At 32.9% G+C, this 11,212-nt stretch overlaps 1 long non-coding RNA gene across 1 annotated transcript; it reads right to left on the reverse strand.

The window, feature by feature from the left end:
* Positions 1-1,155: 1,155 nt before the first annotated feature.
* LOC129926251 (uncharacterized) lies at positions 1,156-3,183 on the reverse strand. Its single transcript, XR_008777883.1, has 2 exons — positions 2,654-3,183; positions 1,156-1,289 (listed from the first exon to the last, which is right to left on the reverse strand). It is a non-coding gene; the product is annotated as an uncharacterized LOC129926251 (long non-coding RNA).
* Between the last annotated feature and the right edge of the window lie 8,029 nt (positions 3,184-11,212).

Raw genomic sequence — 11,212 nt, forward strand, 5'->3', positions numbered from 1 at the left:
CAGTCTGATTTAGATCTACTAGTAAAAAAAGTACTAGATCTAAATTTCTAAAAACTAATCTATAAGGCAAAAATTAGACCTAGATCTACCAATTCTATAATATTACTAATATACGAAATATGGATTTTATTACACTCTTATTTAAATATATTCGTACCGTATATTCGGGCCTATATACTTACATAGTTCTATAAATATATATCTAAAAATTGAAGAGTTTTCATTTATCTCACGCTTGACTCATTTGTTGATTGGAATAGAATCATTATTAGATAGTTAAGTTAGCAAGTTAATCTGTAACTGTAGGTGACAAAGTTTTAAATTGTGTTTAGACTATAAATGAAAGAGATTATCCTACTGGAGAAGGAGTTGTTGTTTTTTTTTCTCTGGGAAGTCAGGGAAGTGGAAAATAAATTATAGTATCAATATAATGTTAAGTAATGCATATAGGCTACTGTTGATGTAATTATGCAACTCATTTTATTAAATTTTAGTAACCCAATTATTGCCAGTTAATCACTGAATATATATATTTTTTTATCGTTATTAAAAAATGCAGAGCTATTCATAATTTAAAGTGTTTAATAAATAAGGCTGGCAGTCGAGTCGAAAGATTAATGAGAAATGCAGTATTTTCCATGGCTACGCAGCCCCAGCTGCAAACTAGATATTTTGCCGTGTCCAGCGAAGACATAACCATATTCAGCTGGTGGTCAATTTAAATGTTCTTTACGACGTCTACGTCTTCCCTCATCAGTGGATTTTCTTTTGGCCTCTAATATGTATTCCACGTTGCAATTTCTAATAAATAGCATCATTCGAAGAATGAGATCCAACTTATTTTTAAAAAATGTAACCCCTTTACAGATCAAGTCATCATTGCATTGGACATTCAGATCTGCATTAACATAATGATCAAAATTTGAATAGGTTTCGAAACGCAGAAAGTTGTGTGGTTTGCATTCCAAACTGTCTTCTCTGTGGTCTCAGGTTCAAACATTGACCACTGCCATTAATTAACATCCTGCTGGAGTTTTGGGCTATGACTTAATAATATTAAATCTTGATTCGAAACTTTGTCTAAACCTAGCAAGTGAAAAGGAACATACTAATTAAAATAATGTTGTGTGTATAATGAAGAACTCTATTAAAATGTGATTTTGTATTTACATTTATTGGTATTTATTATATAAAATAAAATTGTAGAATGTTTCTGTGATTTGTATTTCCAAAATGATGAAAGATCCATCTAGTAAACTTGTCTGTATGCCACATGTCATATATGTTTTCTGTAAAATAGATTTTAAAAAATGTATTTATTAACATTTATACTTAATTATGTATACATATATAGAACTAGTGGTTATATATATATATATATATTATATATGTTATACTGATTATCTGATCTAACATCAACATCTAACTCTTATTGTTCTTAATAATAATAAATTAGCCTACTCTACTCTAGGTCTAGGCAATCTAATATATATAAGACCAGGGCCGGTCTTAAGCCACTGCAACCTATGCGGTCGCAGTGGGCCCTGCACTTTCATAGGCTTCGTGCTAATTCTAGGTGTAATAGTTAAATTGCAATATATATATATATATCGGTATATATAAAACCTGGAAATCTCATAAAAATCTCCTGAAAAATAGACAAAATTGTGGGTGTCATTCATTCCGGAAAACGCTAATCCTACGCACGATAAACGAAATAAGATATTGTCAGCTTTCATGTACTAAAATGTAATAATCAGGCAAATTTTCACTTTAATCACAAGTTTCCATACTTTATTTACTTTAATAGAGTGACTGGCATTTTAATATGCCATAGGTTGCAAAGTTCGTAAAGTAAAGTTAATTTGATCGTAATCTTGTACTTAGTAAAGATTTAATAAAATTCAAAGTCGAATTAATTTTAAAATACGAAATCTTAATTTTCACTTATTATCCTTATTCCCACCCAGACTAGGCCCCGCGCAATCAGTTTCACATAGGGCCCCGCAATCGTTAGGACCGGCCCTGTTTAAGTTTAAGACTTAAAGAAATGTCACATGTGTTTAGTAAAAATCTGTATTTTATATTATCAATATAAATGATGACTTATTATTTTTTTAGATCTAAAGTTTAGCCTTATTAATAAGTATAGTAAGGGCTAGTAAAGAGTATAAATATATTCTATATAGATCTAGATTTAGCTTAGGCTTTAGGTTTAGTCCTTGGCTATTATAATATTATATTTCTATCTATGAATAATCTTTATGCTATTGCTAGGACACTACTCACTAGGTCTTACTATTACAAACTATTACCAAAAAATGTTGGCGACTGGGCTTAGACTTAACAATAAATAACATAGAGGCTAGTCTAGATTACTCTAGATCTACTTAAATTAGTTAAATCTACTAGTTTATAAACTATTACTAGTACTACTAGTAGTATTACTAAAATTAGTACAATAATACAAGTCAAGTATTTATAAACTCTAGATCTAGTGAAATCTAGTGAGTGACTAGTAAAAGTGTTAGAATAGAAGGCTAAGAAGGCCTCTAGAGCTAGAATTAGAGATATAGAAAATAATATAGATCTAGATAGATCTAACCATTTAGTTTATAACTATTAGACTTAGTACAGTCTAAGTATAGTATACCTAGACCTAGTCCTAGATGATCTACTAGTACTTCATGATACTAGATACTACTACTAGAGTAGACTAGATCTAGAATCTAGATCTAGATCTAAGTCTAGTAACAATCTAATATCTAGTGACTAGTCCTATTATAATCTATCTATAATTATATTAATTCAATAGTCTGCTCTAGAATATATTTTGAAAAAGTAGAAGAGTTCTCTTCAGGGCATTTTGGTGCATCCCATGATAAGTATCATTTAAAATTGTTGGACAGCTAGATTTAGATTTAAGTTTATCATCTGAATCGCTATCAATAACGTATCCAGCCATGTCTATTTTTATTTACATTTTCTCAGTCCATTACAATACGTCACTTCCGGTTTCGGCCATTGAAGCTGATTTTCAAATCTCGTTATTTTTTACACTTTCAAATTACTTTTTCTAATATAAATACGCTTTTCTAAAATCTCAAATTTTTAGAAACTAACTTTGATGCTATCTACTATCTAAATCAATCGCTATCTCAATTTCGAAAAAAAACTCTTCAGTTGGTCTTTAATACATTATGCACATCGATAACATTAAGAATTATTTTTTGTGTTGGATACATGATGCATTATTATGTTATTAAAAGTTCTAGCATTTTTAAGAAATTCACAAAATGTTACATTAAAGTTTCAAAAATGCGTCGACGAAATAGATCTAGATCCATTTTATTACTTAGAAACCAAATTGAACAATGAAAGGGCGGGGTAAGACACATTTGACCTGTGTGACTGTAAGAGTAGATCTCGATTTATCCTTGACTATCACATGTGTTATTTGTTCGCTAAACAACTCAAGCCTATTACGCACAAGGAAAACTCATGGCAGTCTTTTTATCTTTTATAACAACTAGTCGACATATCGACTACATACTAGCCCTAGAGCTATCTGACCAATACACATTGGTCTGCTGTCCAACTTTTAGTGTTCTACTCAAGTTCAAGCTTGTTTACTTTTGGGCAGAGGAAAAAAAAAAGGGGGGGGGGGATGAAAGTGTTACTTTTTTTTCTAGGACTGGTTACCCGAATGCTAAGAACTGTAAGTGTAATCATTCATTGTAGATCAAGTAATCTTGATCTCAGTATGGCAGATTATAGGCCAACGTAACTATTTGTTTTAGTTGAAACTATTTAAAAAATGTATCTCTAGATTCTCCTGTTATTAACAAATTATAGTTTAGCGCTAATGAGTAAATTGAAACCACTAAATATTGACTTAAAACGCTTCAGAGTCCCACTACAAACTAACTAAAACTAAGCACGGTGCGCGTTGTATACACACAACCACGTGACTCGGGGGGAATTCGGAACTACCTCTTCCAAGTAGAATTGTTCATTTTTAATTAATATAAAAAGAGAGAACTATAGATATTTGGATTACTATTGTATATAAACTAAATACTTGTATTAGTTTATTAACATAAAAACCGAGACATATTGCCTATTGTTATAGTGATAACAACGATTGGTCTTGTTTAAACCTCGAAGTAACGCGCGTAATGTCCTTTAGCCCCCCCCCCCCTTTTCCACGCACTCCCACTAAAAGGAGAGGATTAGTCGTGGGTAGATGTTGAACGTGGCCGTGAAAATTACGTAATGAGTCTCAAGGTTACACACTGGCGGTGTAAGGAAAGTAGATCAGCATATAGTACAAATGGACGTTTGGGGAGTTCAATTTTATAGGTTTTGCAGAGCTTTCAAAAACTTTGGTAGACGAATTTCAGTTTTAACCATCATAATGTTAATAACAGTAATACAAGTAATAATATAAAGGAAATGCAGATAGTTAAATTTCATTGGGCAGTGTTGAAAGGGAAACGAGTGTTGTTGTTGTTTTGATCATATATATGTGTGTGTGTAAGTGTTTGTTTAATAATGTGTGTATGAAACCTTTTTTGACTTTTTTATTTTTCATTCTAAAGAGCAAAAAAATTGTACGTGGTACTGAACACAAAAGGAATGTGGGAATTGTAGTAAATAGGCCATATATTAAATTTGGTTTATGATAGAGAAGGCGGGGTTAAATTGGAACATCAACAATCTGCTATAAGCAGACTAAGTATCTATAAGAGACCAATATTCCATTAAAAATACATGACATAGAAATGTTTAACTCATCTGTCTTTTCAAAACATATTTGATCGTGATTTCTAGCCGTTTTGCAATTTCCAACCATATACCTATTAAATATTATATTACATAAATTTACATATATATTCAATAAAAATTAATTACCACAAATACTATTTGAAGGAGGTAACACACCTATACACTCACACAATAGATCTTCGTAAAGGGGCTACCCATTAAAAATAGAAAGAAGGAGTGTTGATAATGGAGATTAAGACTGTTTATAAAATATGAATACTACTTAAGTTGATCAGTATATTTTAATTCCTATAAGTAACGCGCATAAAACCTTCCTCCCCATTCCCACTCTAATTTTAACACCTTGGTATACAATGCTGTTCCCTGCCCTTAACTCCAGTGTGTAGCCTTGAGACTCATCGCGTCATTTTCACGACCTAGCTCAACATTCTACCCGCGACAAATCCTCTCCTTTTAGTGGGAGTGCGTGGAGGGGGAGGGCTAAGGAGGTGAAGAAATGAGAGGAGAATCATCATTTTATAATGGCTCTTCATCCGGAGTCATTTTTTTCACACATTCTCGTGATTGTCATTTTCCCCCATTTTGTCAGCTTTTCTTTTATATCTAGAAAATTCAGTAAGAATCGTTATAGATGCTATTTTTTTTATAACGTCACCGATAGCCCATCGTCTAAGGATGAAATATACGTTAAAATTTTAATATTATTTTCAAAATTAAGGTCGCTAATTAAGAGTGCCTAATTTTCCGTCTTGTCAAAAAAGTGCCTAATTATCCGGGTGCCTAAATTTCCTAAATTCGCTAAACCGAGAGGGAAATAGAAAACCAGAAAGAAAAAAAAGAGAAAGAGAAAGATTGAAGCCCCGCCTCAAAGAGAATCTTTTGTCACCTTCAGCCCATCGTACAAATATTCGTGTCCCTAATGACACTCGCCCAGGGCCAGGTCCAATGATGAGACAGTCTCTGATTATTTGTTATTGTAGTGATGCTATTTTAATTTTTTTAAACAAATTTTTGTAGGAACCAAAGGAGGATACTAGAATCAATTGTATACCAAACGACGAGAGAGAGAGAGAAAGAAACAAAGAGACAATAAGAGAAAGAAAAATATAGAGATGTTGACATTGTGCTTATGTGAATGTGTTTCTATATAGAGTTATTCCCCTTGGTAAGGAAGCTCCTATTGTGTGTTGTGTGTTATGAAAGAGTTTGATGTACCCAGCGTTGCATACAGAAAATCTAATATCGACTACCGGCAGACAATGAAGTGGCAAAATATGTAGGTCACAGATGGGACTGCGTATCCACGAGAAGTATTGCATTCCTCGTTAATCTTGGGACTCGAAGACAAGCCTTATTATTATTATTTAAGCTAACATAAGAGGGAAAGAGAAAAAGAGAGAGATTGGAGCCCCGATGATACTCGCCCAGCGCCCCGTCCAATGCGTTATTGTAGTAATGCTGTCCTCATTTTTTAAAAATAAATTTTATTAGAAACCAAATGAGGATACTAGACTCAAAGCATACCAAACGAGAGAGGCAGAGACAACGAGAGACAGAGAGAAAGAAAGAGAGAGAAAAAATAGACATGTTGACATTTTATTTATGTGTATGTGTTTGTATGTAGTTGTTCCCCTTGGTAAGAAAGTTCATACTGTGTATACATATATTAAACATAAATGAATAACAGCACCAGGGACCAAGTTTTTAAGAGAGAAAGTAGTGAACTAAAATGCTACGAAAATAAGGGCATGCGCCGACCGAGGCTCGAACCTGTGACACTGGAATCGACACCACCGCCTAGCGATAACGCACCAAGCGAAACTAGCCTCTAGACCAGTGGTTCCATAACTTTTTTGTCTGGTGGACCCCTTGCCATGTTTTATGGTTTTCGGTAGACCCCTGCTTAATTTATATTGCATTTTCGCAAATTCATCAACTCCAACATTTAAACAAATTCCAAATGTAGTGAATCGAAGAGTGAGGAGGTAATTAAAAGCTACATATTCGTTATAGAGGTCTATCCTTTTTTATGATAAAATATTTAGATTTAAACCAATTAAAATAGCAATATGTATCACTAGAATCATTAAATAAAATGAAAATTTTATTATACTTTTTTGTTGTTGTTGCTGTTTCATCATTCATTGCTATGGATATTATGTTTCAATAGGAATTTTTTTGTTCTGTGAAAGCTTGAACTTGGCTTGACTACATATGAATGGGGCTTGAGGTTCGACACCCCACTCGAGCAGAGTTGTTTTTACTGAAGTACCCCCTCTCCCCCACTGGTCCATGAAAGTAGCGGTATTATTAAAGCTAAAATTTAAAAAAAAATTAATTTGGCTTGAGTAATATTGCAAAAGTTTTCGCATTGAGTAGTTTCTCATGTATTTATTGATCTTTCATGTCAGGCTCAAATGTTGGGTTCGCGGAACTGTTTTCATTTATAGGAGAAGGGGCAAAGGCGAGTAACTGGTGCCTAAACTAGTAAGCTTTGGGCAAGAGGAACTCATTTAGCTTTGGCTTGCAACCCACCTTACAGAAGGTAAACTGAATTCAAACCTACCTCTGCTGCTTTGCAGCTATACCCAAACATGAAAAATAAGGAGCCGGCGAACGTTAGGCAGTATGCAGCACACAGTGCTACACCCTGTCAGAGCTGGTGACGCCGCTGATCCTAATTTGTGTATGTTGTTTGCAAAGAATTCCATAAAAAGCTTTAGCTGTTATAACTTATACCACCGATGTGTCCTTGAATTGTATTGTTGCTTTAAGCAATTCGTTCATAATATCAGATGCAGGTTTGTGTAAAACAGATTTAAAACTACTTCAACAGCTGGTAAAATCAATTAACTTCACAAAACCTCTTCACTCTATGATGTTGAAGAGAGAGTTTGTGTTAGTTCAAAAGTTGTTTAAATATTTATCTTTTCGTCAGGGCGGTGTCATCTTAAATGATCCTCCAGCATAATTAGTTTCATATCATCATAAAAAGGCACTTAGGCAACCGCTTGTTTGACAAAGAAGGAATGAATCCAGATTTTTAATAATCAACGCGTTAAAATTTCTTTTTGTTAAACATCAGCTTCATTAAGACAAAATTAAGCCATTAAATTAATTAAAATAAGTATTAAAATCAAATACAACAATAATTTATTTAGAATAGCAGAATAAATATTGAAAGGTTTAACTAAGGTAAAATGATAAATCATATATTTGTGTATGAAATAATTACATTTAATGGGATGTGAAAATTTAATTCACGACCTACTTAAGTGAAATCTATTATCGTAGACCCCCGTGGACATCTCATAGACCCCCAATTTATTTTTTCACTTTCGTAGACCCCTTGGAAGTCTTCGTAGACCCCTGGGGGTCTATATAGACCACTTTGGGAATCACTGCTCTAGACCATCGGAATGTCCAAAAAAACATTCTTCTGATCCAGAGTCATTTCGCCCGTATACAAATTACCACCCCAGTGGTCAAAGGTCACAAGCCCAGCTATCCTCTGCCCCACAGATGACACAGACACAGACAGCCGTTAGGCATGTATTAGACAAACGATGGCTCTATCTAATTGTTTATCCCTCACAAAGACAAGTGGACAACATAAACACATTACATATAGAAGCTTCAGTGGGTACGAGCAATAATGCTGTAAACGTAAATGTAAGAGAGTGTGTTATGAAAGAGTCTCATGTATCTAGCGTGCTTTAGTGTTATATTAGGCTAATGAGTGTATCATTATTTTAAGATAACAAGAGAGGGAAAGAAAAAATAGACATAGAAAGAGAAAGATACAGAGGGAAAGAGATAAATATATATATATATATATAGAGAGAGAGAGAGATCGGAGCCCCGCCACAAAGAGAATCTTTCGTCATCTACAGCTCATCAAACAAATATTCGTGCCTCTAAAGACACCCGATCAGGGCCTCATCCAATGCTAAAGTCGTCTCTGAAGACTGGCCACCCTTGAGAAATAAAATACCATTTAAAGATGCTTTACTCATTTTAAAGATTAGAAGTAGTAATACCATCTCCCAATAGAACTAGGCCGTCGCAATAGGACGAATTATAAAGACTCAAGAGATGCCTACATGCCAAAATGGAAATGTGTCCTGAATGTTAAATACTAGAATCTAGAATTCTAGATCTACTACTAGACTAGTCACTAGACCTATATTTGCCCAATTTTTAAAGCTACAATGTACCTAGTCAGTTAAATTTAGCCTTTTTTTTTAGGTCGATAAATAAAATACTAATACTTAGACTCTTAGTACTTACTTGTACTACTTGTAGTAATGCTAAAACTAAAAGAATTTAATAAATAGATCTAGATTCTAGATTCAAAATTTCAATCTAGATAATAAGATATACTTTGTGAGGTTGGAGTTAGATTCATATTTATATAATATATAGATCTATACTCATACGGCATAGTCATACTCATGATACTCAGGATACTCGATACTGGTAACTGGTTCTACTTTTCTAGATCTATATTAACTATATATATAAATATATATACTAGATCTATATCTATATTATATTGTCTAGTATATATACTAATAAATATAGACTCTCTAGTTCTAGTAGTAGATCTAGTACTAGTAGTTAGAATAGTAGTAGACCTATCTATCATAATCTATGATCAGGATCAGATCTATGGCTATAGCCTATATACTAGAATTAACTAGAATACTAGATCTAGTATTCTAGTAACTAGATCTAGATCTATTCTAGTAGTAAATACTAATACTACTAGATCTATTTACTATTAGTAGGAATTACTTATTACTAGGACTAGAGTTAGAGTCTAGAGACAGAGAGACTAGATGACTAGAGAGTAGAGTCTAGATTACTCTAGATCTATAAATTCTATATAATATAGATCTAGAATCTAGATTCTAGACATATATTATGATATATAGATTATAATTATAGATCTAGATTCTAGAATCTAGAAGTAGATCAGATCTAGATCTAGACTCTAGATTAGTCTAGGAGTCTAGATTTGACTCTAGATTAGTCTAGATCTAGATCTAGTAGTAGACTATCACTATGATCTATCTAGTCTAATAATAATACTAATAATATAAAATAAATATTAATATAGAGTATAAATCTATAATTAATAGAGTCTAGACTAGATCTAGTAATATAGTTTATTATAATATAGTAGTCAAAATAGATAAAAATTAATTAAGTCTAGTACTTACCATTAGATAACAAGTCTAGGAATAAGCTGACACATTGAAAGGTACTCCACTTTGTTGGCATCAGCAAGATCTAGATCTAGATATTCTAGGTCTAATTAGATCTATTCTAGTAATAATTAGTTGAAATCTTCGCGCATCAGCGCAAGAAAAGAAAAAGTTAAATCTCGTGGTAAGAATAATTCACTTCCGGCATGGATGCACTGATCTATATAGTTCTATATGATTGAAACAACTTTTTGTTTTTGGTTTTGTTCTTTTTGTTTTTGTTTTTGTTAGTTTGTTGTTGTTGTTGTTTTTTTGTATTAATTTTTTTTATAAATTTTTATAAAAATTGTTAAAACTTTTTTTTTTTTGCTTTCGCGGGAGGAATGCGCATTTCCTTTTCAGATGTTAAACCGTAATCGCGTATTTCCGTGTCTATTTGCGTACAAAAATACGCAAGATACTTGTAGGCAACACTGTGAAGATATAATTTTTTTGTGTCAATTTTGTACACCAAAAATTAGGTGATGCCGCACAGGGCACCAAGTGGAGAGGGGCACCAAAATTCCCCCAGTGTGTATTAATTTCCTATTTCCCTGAGCTTTTCAGTAAAAACGACTAATTGTATGGACACGAACAAACATAAACTACTGTATTTTAAACATGAACTAACGATTTATAAACTAGTCATGTCGCTATTTTGTTTCATCTCCTAGACTATTTCTTCAATACAATGTAAGCTATAGAACAGTTTGAATCTAATTTACTACATTTATTTCGGACACACGGTACATGTTGTTACTACACTGATCAATGCTCTGTAATATAAAGAAGAAGAAGAAGATAGGCCAACCTTTTTTTTTACTTCATTGTTTAGTCCATTGGTTTAATCTAGATATTGAGTTTACAAATATATTTCTAAACTCTAGCTCTAAACAATTGTCTTAGTTTATTCATTTCTTTATGATTCTTAACAGTTTAATTTTTGAAATAATTCTATTGTAATGTCAATATTTTTAAATAAGCTAACCTTTGTTTTCTACGAGTTTTTTTTTAACTAACTAGTTAATTGTAATATTGTAACGTAAACAAAATGATGAACAGTGCTCAAGACTGGCTAGTCTGGCTGGCGCCTCAAATCCTTTTAAGCTCAGACGGAGAAATCGGCATCTCTGGTTCTGTCCAGTCTGTGTAGTCTATAAGGGCCCCATACCCAG

Source organism: Biomphalaria glabrata, chromosome 5 (assembly GCF_947242115.1).
Source record: "Biomphalaria glabrata chromosome 5, xgBioGlab47.1, whole genome shotgun sequence".
Classification (NCBI taxonomy): domain Eukaryota; kingdom Metazoa; phylum Mollusca; class Gastropoda; family Planorbidae; genus Biomphalaria; species Biomphalaria glabrata.